The 12,500-nt window shown below is 40.1% G+C and overlaps 1 protein-coding gene across 1 annotated transcript in view; it reads right to left on the bottom strand.

Moving 5' to 3' along the window:
* slc41a3 (solute carrier family 41 member 3) overlaps window positions 1-4,365 on the bottom strand; it is a 22,197-nt gene extending 17,832 nt beyond the window's left edge. Inside the window, exon 1 of the mRNA XM_089010847.1 lies at window positions 4,309-4,365. The gene's annotated coding sequence lies outside the window, so the exon portion shown is untranslated. The remainder of the gene's footprint in view (window positions 1-4,308) is intronic.
* Between the last annotated feature and the right edge of the window lie 8,135 nt (window positions 4,366-12,500).

The raw sequence follows: 12,500 nt of genomic DNA on the forward strand, positions 1-12,500 counted from the left end.
ATGATTGAAGCTTCTCAGTTGTGCATACCGACGCCTTGACTCAAGGATATTGTGTTATTTACACACGTAGGTGCATGAACACACACACACATGCATTGGGTTATGTGTGCTTTTTGGGGATGTTCAACTCTCATGAATTCTAATTCTGAAAGTCTGATTTAGCATAAAAAAGATTGCTTTCCAGTGAGATTTTCCTGCCTATACAACAACATGAATTAATTTGCACAAGTTCATAACATCGAAACATTACCCTACAAAAAACACAATCAAAGATGCTTAAGTTATAGTTTCACACAGTCTATTGTGTGAAACCCGAGTTCCAGGTTGGGGACAATTAAAGAATTTGGGAAATTTTGGGCCTCTATGAAAATCTAACTGTCCTAAATTTTACACCTCATTTTTTATGGAATATTTGAGGACAGGTGTAACTTGAGGTTAGACCGGTTGCGTGTCACGAATAAACTGTTCTGTCTTGCATGCATCCAGCAAACACACACACACTCACGCGCACACACGCGCACACACGCATACACACACACACGCGCACACACACATATGTATGTTTCATATGTATGATATCCTTTTTGAAAATTCAAAAAAAGCTATTTAAAAAGACAATGTTTCATTTTATTTATTGTATGTTGATTGAGTTATCGATATATTTTTTTGTGATTTCCATCAGCAACATTACTTTTTACACACTATTATTTGTGTGTTACTGACTGTGGTTTGTGTGTGTGTATGTGTTTCAGCAGTTGGAGCAGTTGCTGAATTTGTCAGGCACGAGGATGCAAGCTTATGCTGTTCACATAAAAAAAAGAGATTGCCCGGCAATATTATTACGCTAACAATGAAGAAAAAAAAAGCAAAGTTCGATGCATGAAAACATTGTATGTGTCGGTTGTTGGATGTAAAAAGAAAACACTGCCCCCCTCCTTCAAACCCCTTCAAAACGATTGTTGACAGGGCGCAGGGTGCAGTCAGGTGATTTAACTGGTTGCCACGTCTTGCATTTTGCTCTGCCACTAACGTTTGTGTGACCATATATATATATATATTTTTTTTTTCATCCACAGGGATGAGGGATGGAGAGTATGGGGGGATAATGTGTCCTTTCAGGTAGATGTCTGGGACCAGAATACTCCCCCAACCTTGCACATGCATATGGTCATGCTTCTGTGCAAATAAAGTATAGGGGACCTTTGGAACTCAAACATTGTATGGTCAAAAAACTCAGAGTCTTTGGCTTTTGCATTTGTTTGTGTACCCATCCAGAATTGAATGAGTTGGGATATGAGGAAAGGGGTTATGAAAATGACAGACTGGCTAACTCACCCACTAACTAACAACTAACTACCTAACTGACTAACCAACTAACGAACAAACGACTTTTCTCAATGTGGGAGAACATGAAAACTCCATACAGGAAAGCACAACCCAGCACCTCTGCACCGAAAGGCCAATACGCTAATGAGTCACTCACCCGGGCCGCACTGAAAAAAGGACAACTTAAAATGACATATGTTTGATGGTTTTAGCTAGCCAGTTGCTATTTATAAATAAATAAATAAATAAATAAATAAATAAATAACTGGCTAGATAACAAATTTACCAACTGGTTAACCAATTAGCTACTTAATTAACACACCACTGACTAACTAACTGACCAACTAGCAAACTAACTCTGTAACAAACTAACCAACTTGCTAAACAACTAGCTACTGCATTAACAAACCAACTGACTACTAAATTTTTAACCGACTAACCAACCGGCTAACGATAGAACCAACCAACTGACTAACTAAAGCAACCGAGTAACACACTAAGAAGTGATTAACCAACTAACCCACCAATTAACAAAGTAATCAATGAACTAAATAAGTACATTTGACTCAAAACTAATCCCATTTGATATTTGTTAGGATACCTAACATTGTACAGTAGTGTATTTGGCCTTTGGTTACGTTAATTGGCAAGTATACTAACCAACTACCGAACTAACTAACAAGCCTAAATAATAGGACATTGCAATCACTAACTTGTTTACTTATACTGATGTAACTCTCTAACTAAGTAACTACATTCTATTACCAATAATCACAATAATGAAAACGGGTACTGATTTATTTAACTCACTGACCATCGCAGTAATTAATTGACAAACTTCACAAACTAGAAATGTAGTGAGTTAGAGGAGCAACTAACCTATTCTCACAATTTGTTTACTATATGCACTCTACTCATAACACAGCCTGTCCCATAGGTGGCAGCCTCTGGGTTGAAAATTAAAAGAAAACATTGGTCTGGCGGTACAGTTATATAATCAAGTGTGCAAGAGTCTTTGATTCCCCTCAGTGGCCTGCTGTGAGAAAAAGGAAGCGGCCCGAACGAATTCAGCAAGCTTGTAAAACACTGCAGAAAGGCAACAGTCAAAAGACAAGCGCCGCGGCAAGTCTCTGTTGTCACTTAAGAATGGCAAAGCAGCTCTCTAAAAGTCAATGTGTTGTCATCTCGTCCAAATGTCACGTCTACAAACCTCTGGGAAAAAAAGTTCGACCACCAACACTCAGTCGTAGCAGTTTCAACTGTTTCTTACTGTTTGGTGTACAGGTCTTTGTCGATAAAAAGTCATTTCCTCATTTTCGATGTGCGATACATATATTTTTTTTGAAGAGATCTCTCAAAATGTGTGTGTGTGGGGGTGGAGTGGGTGTGGGGGGGGGTAATCTGCCATTTTTGCTGTGCCTAACTCGAAGCAGATTTCAAATACAAACTCTCCCACTGATAACGCTCTCCCTGTTAGGGTTCAGCGACTATTGACAGAGTGTACGAAGGCACTTTGTGAAGTGGATGTCAGTTTGCGCGCAACCTTGAATCAGATTTGTGAGAATGGTACAAAACATCTTTTGTGATGACTTTCTGCCAGTAGTCTGACACACTGCAGAGCCATCAGAGGGAATATGCAATCAGATGAAAGAGAGAAGACACACAGAAGGTTTTTATTGCTCGCATGACTAAAATCACATTTAGGCTTCAGTGCAAGAAGCATCAACAGCTGCGGAGGAAGCCTTGGCTTGGAACGACTTTGCCGAGATAAAATGAATTTACTGATATTCAAAACGAAAAGATTGCAAATGCTGATTTTTATGGACAGGTGGATGCATGGATGGAGGTGGATGGATGAATATCGATGTGTGGATGTGTGAAGGGATGGATGGATGGATGGGTGGATTGGGTGAGTGGGTGGATGGATGGATTCATATTAGGCCACCAAACAAAATAAATGCAATTTTTTGCTTTTGCCACATTGGATCACCAGTGAATAATTTTACTGTAATTCCTCGTCCCCCCCCCCCCCGCCACGCACTCTTGATAAACAGTCCACTAAATTTATTGATACACTTTAAAGGAGCATATCAATCAAATCGATCCACTTTTCAGAAGAATAAATTGAAACGTATATCCCAATGGTGCAAGATGCCAAGAAAAAGTGTTCTCAGACAAGAAAAAAAGACAAGAAAAAGTGTTCTCTTTCATACCATCTCTATGAAAATTGACTTGGATGGCAGAAAGAAAAGTCTTCCAAGTACACTGCTTGTGATTTACTCTTTGTGCCTTTGACGGGTGGTATTGGCCAGATCACTTTACGAGATGAATGTTTCTTTTGGAAATGTCAGTTAGGTGCTCTCCACATTCGCAGAAATGTGTGTGAAACTGTGCACTTGCAAATAAACGTGCGGGCCTGTGCACAAGTGCAGAAAATAGTGTGGCCGTTGGGTAAAACCGAAATACGAAACAGATAGTCTTGAACCGCGATGGTTAGTTTCTGGAAAACACATTGTCGGAGTGGCCATAAATCCTCTTACATAATCGTTATGTGCAGTCTGATATTTTGTTCGTAACCTCATGGTGAAGGTGTTTGCGTTTTGCATTGATTTAAAACAGGATTTTTTTCATTTTTCCCCGTTTTCTGCCAAATAATCACTCTTATGGTTGATCTTAGCTGTCAGTGGTGGTTCGAAAAACCGGCTGTTTGATGCTTTTCCACACACATCAACATGGGGATGAAAACAGGCAAACATATTGTATATTCTGCCATGCATAAACACAACCACGTGAGAATGACTGAGAAAGCACGCACGCGCATACAGACACACACAGACGAACACAAATACAGTGTGTCTTTCATTCAGTGCTGGATTTGGAGCATGTGGTAACGTTTAAAGTCTTGTCTTCAAAATAAAGCTGAGGATCAAGCTGTGTGTGTTGGAGTAGAGCGAGAGGGAGAGAGAGAGAGAGAGATCTTACCTCTCCTCTCTTGGAAGTCCACCCCCTTGAGTCTCCGTGGATGTCAGTGCATTCCTGCGTGACAGAGAAACGCAGACATCCCAAAAGAAGTTCTGTTTTATAACACATAAAACTCCCACTCTGTGTCGCAACATTTAAACACTCCGCTCACATGGCAAATTACCCTTTGTGTTGGATTAGATCAGGGGCGTCAAACTCATTTCTGTCGCGGGCCTGATTTTAGTTAGCGGTTTCCTTGGGGGGCCGTTAGCACTGAAACCATATGAAAAAGTCAAGAGTAACGGTTTATTCAGATACTGTATAAGTGACTGAGATGTGGGGGTTGGTAATAAGAAAATACTGATTGTACCACGAGTATTTGTCACAAATGAGAATTAGAAATTTTAGTTGAGATATTTGCTATTATCATGAATGCTAGTGGCTCGGTAGTCGAGTGGTTAGCACACTGACTTCACAGTACAGAGGTCGTGAGTTCAAGTCCCCGCCTCCCTGTGTGGAGTTTGCATGCTCTCGCGTGGGTTTTCTCCAGATCCCCTGGTTTCCTCCCACGTTCCAAAAACATACATGGCAGGTTATTTGAACACTCTAAATTGACCCTAGTTGTGAGTGTGAGCGTGAATGGTTGTTTGTCTCTGTGTACCTTGCGATTGGCTGCCAACCAATTCAGGGTGTCTCCCGTCTAGTGCCTGAAGACAGCTGGGATAGACTCCAGCACCCCCCACGACCCTAATAAGGATTAAGAGGTCTGGAAAAAGGATGGATGGATAAGGAATTCTGACATCTTTGATTGTCTTTTGGGGGCCATATACAATGATGTCGCGGACCAGATATGGCTCCCTGGGCTTTGAGTTTGACACATTAGATGCTTAACCAAAAATGTCCTGTTAGCTCATATTTACAAAAATAAAGACCGGAAAGGCAATTTTGGCCATCAAGTGTTACCAGATTTCTCCTCAAAACAGTACACTCCATCAAAAAAAATGCATTTGCCTTTTCCCCCCAGAAAAAAAAAATGTTAGAAATCCTGGAAAACAAAGACTGGCAAATCTATATATTAAAACACATAAAAACAACATGGTAACAGGATATGGTCACATTACATCACTTCTGACATTAGTAATGACAAGATAGTTGAGTATTATATACAGTAGTCTTGTGTGATGTCTGATTCATGATTTGCAGTACACTGATTTTCTCCAAAAAGGAATTATTACTTTGAGTAACGCCGCTGTGTCTTTTCCAGAGTCTGAAATTCAATTTGTCGAACTGCTGGAGTGCAAGAAGAAATGATGAAACTCAGCCAAACTCTTTTCATGTTTCACATGTTGTTGTTTTTTTTTGCCCAGAAATGCAAGTTAACTTGTGTCGATTTACATTCATAGCGTTTGGCATCAAATTAAATTGCCTGTGGGGGAGCTTTTAAGTATAAAGTCGGACACAAATTAACACTGAAGGAATATGTTCTACTGTCAGGATCACTGCATTGACTAAAAATAACTATATTGTAGCTCTCCGAGGAACAGCAATTATGGCAATCAACAATCTCCTGTCTCCATTTTTGTGAACAGTTTTCACCCACCTTTCATTGGGACAACCCAATAGAGCAGGTGTGTCAAACTCATTTTTTGCCTCGGCCCACATTGTGGTTACGGTTTTCTCTTGGGGGCCGGTATGAATTTGGGGAAGTCATTAGAATGTTTAATCCCCTCCACATATTACATACATAGTGAAGATGGTCATCTCTTGTCCATTTCAAATTGATGAATAAAGGTTTTCTGATTCTGATTCTGAACAACATAACATACAGAACGCACAACAAATTAAGTAATAACTACTTTTCAAATCTAATCTCAGGAATAATGACTGTTAATGTGGTTTACATGGGACAATTTGAAATTTTGGTTCAAACTTTAGCAAGCATCATGGAATTTCACAAGTTTAATTTGCTTTCGCTAGCCGAATAAAATGATGTGGCGCGCCAGATTAGGCCCTCGGGCCTTGACTTTGACACCATACAGCCATTTACATGTAATATCGGATAGGCATCAGGTAGTGTGTTGACTATTTTAAAATGGCGTGGTCAGCACTGTTACCAATGGAAGCTGAAAGAATATTTTTGTATTGCGTGCATGAAATGAATCGTGAGCAAGAACCGTTGCTGGCCAACTGCATTGATTTGAAGCATTTCATATTGAAGTGTTTTATAATGAGGTGTGGATTGCCGCTCCCCAGCAGGACACTGCACATTGTGATTTTTTTTGGCATCATGGGCAATCACAACAAAATAATGGCAGTTCAGTCCAAGAAAAAGTTGGTTCGCTGGTAGAAAATACCGTTGGGTCTTTTTGGAGGCAATTGAACTGGTCGTCGCTTAGGTTTCCACACCTACAAAGTGAAATAGTTATACTATGAAAACAATCTTCATGACAAACGACGATATGAATAAGGTCTGACAAAATCCCAATGTGCTTTTCATCATGAATGCGGTGGACAAGCAAGGCATTTCATTGTGTTTCCTTCTAAAATCCGCTCTGAAGCTCAGGAATATTATTTCCAGCTCGTGCTACTCAATTGCTTTCCAAGCCCTCTAAGTGTTTTTTTTTTTCATCACAGCTCATTATGACTACCGCGGAGGCCATTTCACTGAAAAAAATAAATTTATGCTGGGACAAACGACTCTGATGCATTGAGCTAAAGCACAGGTGTCAAAGTCAAGGCCGGGGGCCAAATCTGGCCCGCCACATCATTTTATTTGGCCCACGAAAGCAAAACAAACTTCTGAAATTCTATGATGCATGCTAAAATCTGGACCAAAATTTCAATTTGTCCCATGTAAACCACAATAACAGTCATTATTCTTGACTTCAGATTTGAAAACTAGTTATTCATTAATTTGTTGCGGGCAATAGATGTAATATATGGAAGGGATTAAACATTCAAATGGTTTCCCCAAATTCATAACGGCCCTCTAGAGGAGTAGTAAATACTATGTGGCTGTCATGATCTGGTTGGCGACCAATGAGTGGCGCTGTTGGTCCCGCCTGCACCTGCCCAGGTGCTGGTCGTTCCGATCAGTGACAGACTGCCACGTTCGGATTGGCGATCAATGGGTAGCGCTGTCAGCCCTGCCTGCAGCCTCGCAGGTGCTGGTCGTTCCAATCAGTGGCAGTCAAAAGGACTCCCGGCACGACCATTCGGCGTCGGGTCATTGTATGCTATTGTATGCAATTGTATGCATTGTGCATTGTGTATGCATTGCATGCTGTGCATGTGTTTGTTTATGGGAGATGTTCCCTGAAAACATTCACAACACGTTTGACTTGCCAGGTTGGATCGGCCACCCAGGCAAACACAGAACCATGTGGTGCTTGGTTAACAGCTCCGCCCCTCTCTTTATCCGATTGGCCAAATCATGACCCCGCAAGTCTGACGACGCAACCACAAAGCCTATCATGGAACTACATTCCTCGCCGCCAAGTGTTCATATGTACACACGCCTTTGTTTTTGAACAGGGTTTTCACAGTGGCACATCATCACCAATCTGCAATATTACCCTTTGTCGTTTAGTTTATTAAGTTGTTGTGAGTCTACAGTAGCCCTGTCACTAAAAGTGGACTGCAACAGGGACAAGAACGCAGTTTTTTGTGTACTCAAACATTCACAAAATGTCCCATTGGCTTGAATTTTGAATAAGTTGTGGTATGTAATATTTCTCAGTGATTCATCCATCCTTTGTCAGATATGTTTATACTCAAAAGGGTCTTGGTGAAGCCGAACCCAGCTGTCATTGGCAGTGAGCAGGGGACATGCAGGACCAGTTGCCAACCAATCACAAGGCACACATACACGAACAAACTTCACTTTTCCCATAGTTATACCAATGTACAATTTAGATGGATCAACTCACCAACAATGAAAGATTTTGGAATGTGGAAGGAAATCGGAGTACCCGGAGAAAACTCACGCAAGGAGAACATGCATACTCCACACAGGAAGGCAGAAGCCTGGAATCGAATCCGTGACCTGTGGCGGCAGACACGCTAACCAGTCAATAACTATATAAAAAAACATTATTTATTATTTATGTATTATTATTTTTTTTAACCATTTTTTTATTTTGCTGAAACATTGGCAGAGTATCAGCAAACGTGATGGCTTGATGTATGGCTAGATTGTGCATTTATCAACTTAAAGTGCATCATGGTGAAGACACACATGATGAATGTTGATATGACAATGCAGTAAGACAATCAAAACCTTGTTCTCAGCCTAATGGCAGCTTCGGTTTGCTCAAATCTTGCCGTTTATAGTCATTTTATGAAACCGCCCATTAGTTTGGAGACAACGCCGACAGTTGTCTTGCCTCCAAGACACTTTTGTAACTTGTGAACTATGGGTAACTTTCACAACTTGGCTTTGTGCTTACGCTGGTATAAAAATGCAGCGGTTGTTTTAACATTACAATGGCTTGACAGAGTTCTGCTGTGGTCCCAGACCTCCCTGGAAGACTTTCACCGCAAGATGCCTTCAGCAGCAAGCCAGGGCAGTTGGAGATGCTCAGGACAAGAGAAAATATACAAGTCAACATTTACTTTTTTCTTTTTAATAAAAACACGAAAATGTACAATTATTTACACTATGTATTTGTGATTTTTTTGCACTTTCACAGGCATATAAACATAGAAAATTATGCACAATCACACATTCACACGCAAACACACGCACACACACGAACACACGCACACACACACACACACACACACACACACACACACACACACACACACACACACACACACACACACACACACACACGCACACGGACAAAGTCGGAAAGAAGTAAACAGACAAGAAGTAAAACGTTTGTTTGAGAAGAGCCTCAATAATCATCTTGTCTCAAATTGGAACCACGTGTTGTTTCAAAGAATGATGATGGGACGGATAAAGAGTAAAATGTTTGTTTGATTTGAAGTAATGTTGCTTCATTTCTCGTTTGGGATGAATAAAAGAGAAATTTGAAGAGATTATTTTTCGTCTCTTGAGGACAAAGGGGCTAAAGTCAAGGCCCGGGGGCCAAATATGGCCTGCCGCATCATTTTATTCGGCCCGCAAAAGCAAATAAGACTTGTGAAATTCCATGATGCTTGCTCAAGTCTGAACGAAAATTTCAAATTGTCGAATGTAAACCACAATAACCGTTATTATTCTTGACTTCAAATTTGAAAACTAGTTACTCCTTCGTTGTACTAAATTCATCCTGTCTACTTGATAACTAATGTTAAGCAGATTCCTTACTTACAGACAGTGTATTGTAGGTGTCGCCGAAACATGTCAGGTATTTGAACACCTACAATACACTGTCTGTAAGTAAGGAATCTGCTTAACATTAGTTATTCCTTCATTTGTTGTGCATTCTGTATGTAATATGTGGAGGAGATGAAACATTCTAAAGGTTTTGACAATTTCATCACGGCCCTAGAGAGGAGACCACAACTACAAGGTGGCCCGTGGCAAAAAAAAATAGTTTGACACCATTGCACTTATGGAGTGACGCTAATGGGAATATAATACAATACTGATTTATTGATATAGGGTCCCTACAATAGCTGCAGTTGTAATAAACTAATGAGAACTGATCACAAACATGGACATATTAATTCAAATGGGCTTTTTTTGTTTTTGTTTTTGTTTTTCACTGACAATAGATGCCCACAGTATGCAAAGGTCTTGAGTTAGTCAGATTTTGTGCTCAGAGAAATTTTAAGTGGGCTGAATGAAACCCACAAATTTGGTGATAATTACGTGTGTGAGGCGCAACAATGGGACCACAGAATGTTTCAGTGGAAGATGGTTTAGCTGAGGAAGTTTAAAAATATCCAGATTAGATTTTATTTTCAAATGCTTTCGACCAGCTGGAGACCAGTTCAGGGTGTAACCTGCCTGCTGCCCGAAAGGGGTCGGGATAGGCTCCAGCACGCCTGTGTCCTCCGTAAGCATTAGCGGTTGGGATAATGGATGGATTAAATGAAAAGTCATTTTGCGGGAATTTGTTTTGGTTGGTATGTCAAAATTGCTTTTAAACTGTTTAGTTTTACAGAGGAATGAAGCAGCCCTGGGGCACACCGGTGGAACGGAAAAAGGGAGTAAAAATTGTGGAACCCCGATTTTGTAGACAGGCACACATGAATGACACATATTCATTTTTGGCAGTGGCAATCCTCCATTGCTATATTTCATTTTTTTTTAATGTGCTGCACCAAGCTGTGTGTGTGTGTTCTGGGGGACTGTGGGTATTTTCTATTACCTAATAATAGCAGAGTCAATTGTGAACCGGTTGAAAAGTTGTGTACAACGCTTTAATCGAAGGGTGCAACTTGTGCTGAAGACTTTGATTCCTTAACTCATTCACTGCCAGACAATGTGCAAAAATGTGTCCACTCCACTGCCAGGGTTTTTGTCTTTATCACTCGAATTCCAGAACCCACAGAATATTGAGTTTTAGGACTACGTAAACATTCAATGCAGCGTAAGAAACCTTAGATTCCCTTCTTTCATCAGAAAAAAAGAGTTATTTCATACATTATATGGGTCAAGAGTTATTAGAGATTGAAATGAAGGCGGCTGTTCAAAATACATTGCAATATATGCATAACGGTTTATATAGCACTTGAACAACAGCTGAAGCTGGAACAAAGCGCTAACATGGAAAAAAATAATAATAACAAACAAATTCGCAAATGGCACTCTACGTCATAATTTCAATTGGCAGTGAATGAGTTAATGTAGATGTCTTTTTTTGCGGGGGGGGACTCTAAGGCACACTTAACACGCAGACCGTATTATGAATAAAATAGTCAATGATGCGCGGTTGAATTCCTTAGTGGTTCTTTAACAGTATGATAATACTGTCATAAATGTAATGAGGTAGAAAAGAAAATGCAGTAAAATTATCTGATTTCAGCCAGCTTTTTCTCATAAATGTAGCTGTATTTTATTTCACTTTTTTTTGCTAGCTGCCCCTTTCCAGGCTTGGCCAGGGTCCTGTCTACTCTTGGCGGCTTGACAACGTCATTGACAGGGTGGAAACATTGTTGAGCTTGTCAGCTTGACACCACGCATGAGCGCACACATGCACATGCACACTCGCAAATGAAAGTCAACATCGATGTGTAAATGTAGAAGAGCGGTGAATTTGTGAGTGTGTTTCTATATTGAGGTTCATAATTGTACACAGTGCCAGGTCATCATCACTTAAATGTCACAATCATGCTCCCAAAAATGACAGAAACCGAATAACCATTTGTGCCAAATCCATGACAATAGGGTTTTTGTTAGTTTTTACTATGAATATGCACAACATTCACTTCAATAATTGAAAGCAGGAATTGTCCCTTTAATCACGGGAATGGATTTTACGACTAGATTTCTGTGGATTTCTCGCCAGCGTGCTTTACGACATCACCACATCATGCAATAGCAATTCCTATTCTGAATCGCTCCAAAAACAATGTCCAAGACTCGCCCCCCGTGTGAAATGTTTTGAGATCCCGCAAGTGTGAATAGTGCACCGTGATCTTGCACATTGCAGTTGGATGGAAAAGCAAAAGAGGCAATGTGTTCTAGTACAACACACAGCGAAGTGGTCAGCTCCAGGGCTGTTCGGGGCTCATGGAAAAGGTGCATTAAAGTGTAAATAGTCGTGTTTTCCACACCAACTAAGGATTGTGCCGTTCTATCTGGGCTTTGTTGCATGAACCGGTGAAGCGTACTCCGCTGATAAGATAAGAAATTCCCAATTCACAGCAGCAAAGTTAGGAGAGGAAGAAGTAGAAGAACAAGGCAAAATGTCTTCAAAGACAGAGCAATAATAATAATAATAATAATAATAATAATAATAATAATAATAATAATAATAATAATAATAATAATAATAATAATAATAATAATAATAATAATAGAGACGATGTTACATAGGTTGTTGTTGGCGCAATGTTACCAGGACTCTGCTAATAAAGTTGTATAAAAATACACAATGGATTCACGTTTATTATTATATTTAAAAGAAAGAAAAAAAAAACAGTTTCCATGCCTGTCGTATCATTTTATTTTGTTGTATTTATCCGCCGGCCCGTGAAAATATTGTCTGACATTAAACCGGTCCGTGGCGCAAAAAAAGGTTGGGGACCACTGC

This window comes from Hippocampus bargibanti, linkage group LG01, assembly GCF_051943395.1.
Source record: "Hippocampus bargibanti isolate YZ-2025 linkage group LG01, ASM5194339v1, whole genome shotgun sequence".
Lineage (NCBI taxonomy): Eukaryota > Metazoa > Chordata > Actinopteri > Syngnathiformes > Syngnathidae > Hippocampus > Hippocampus bargibanti.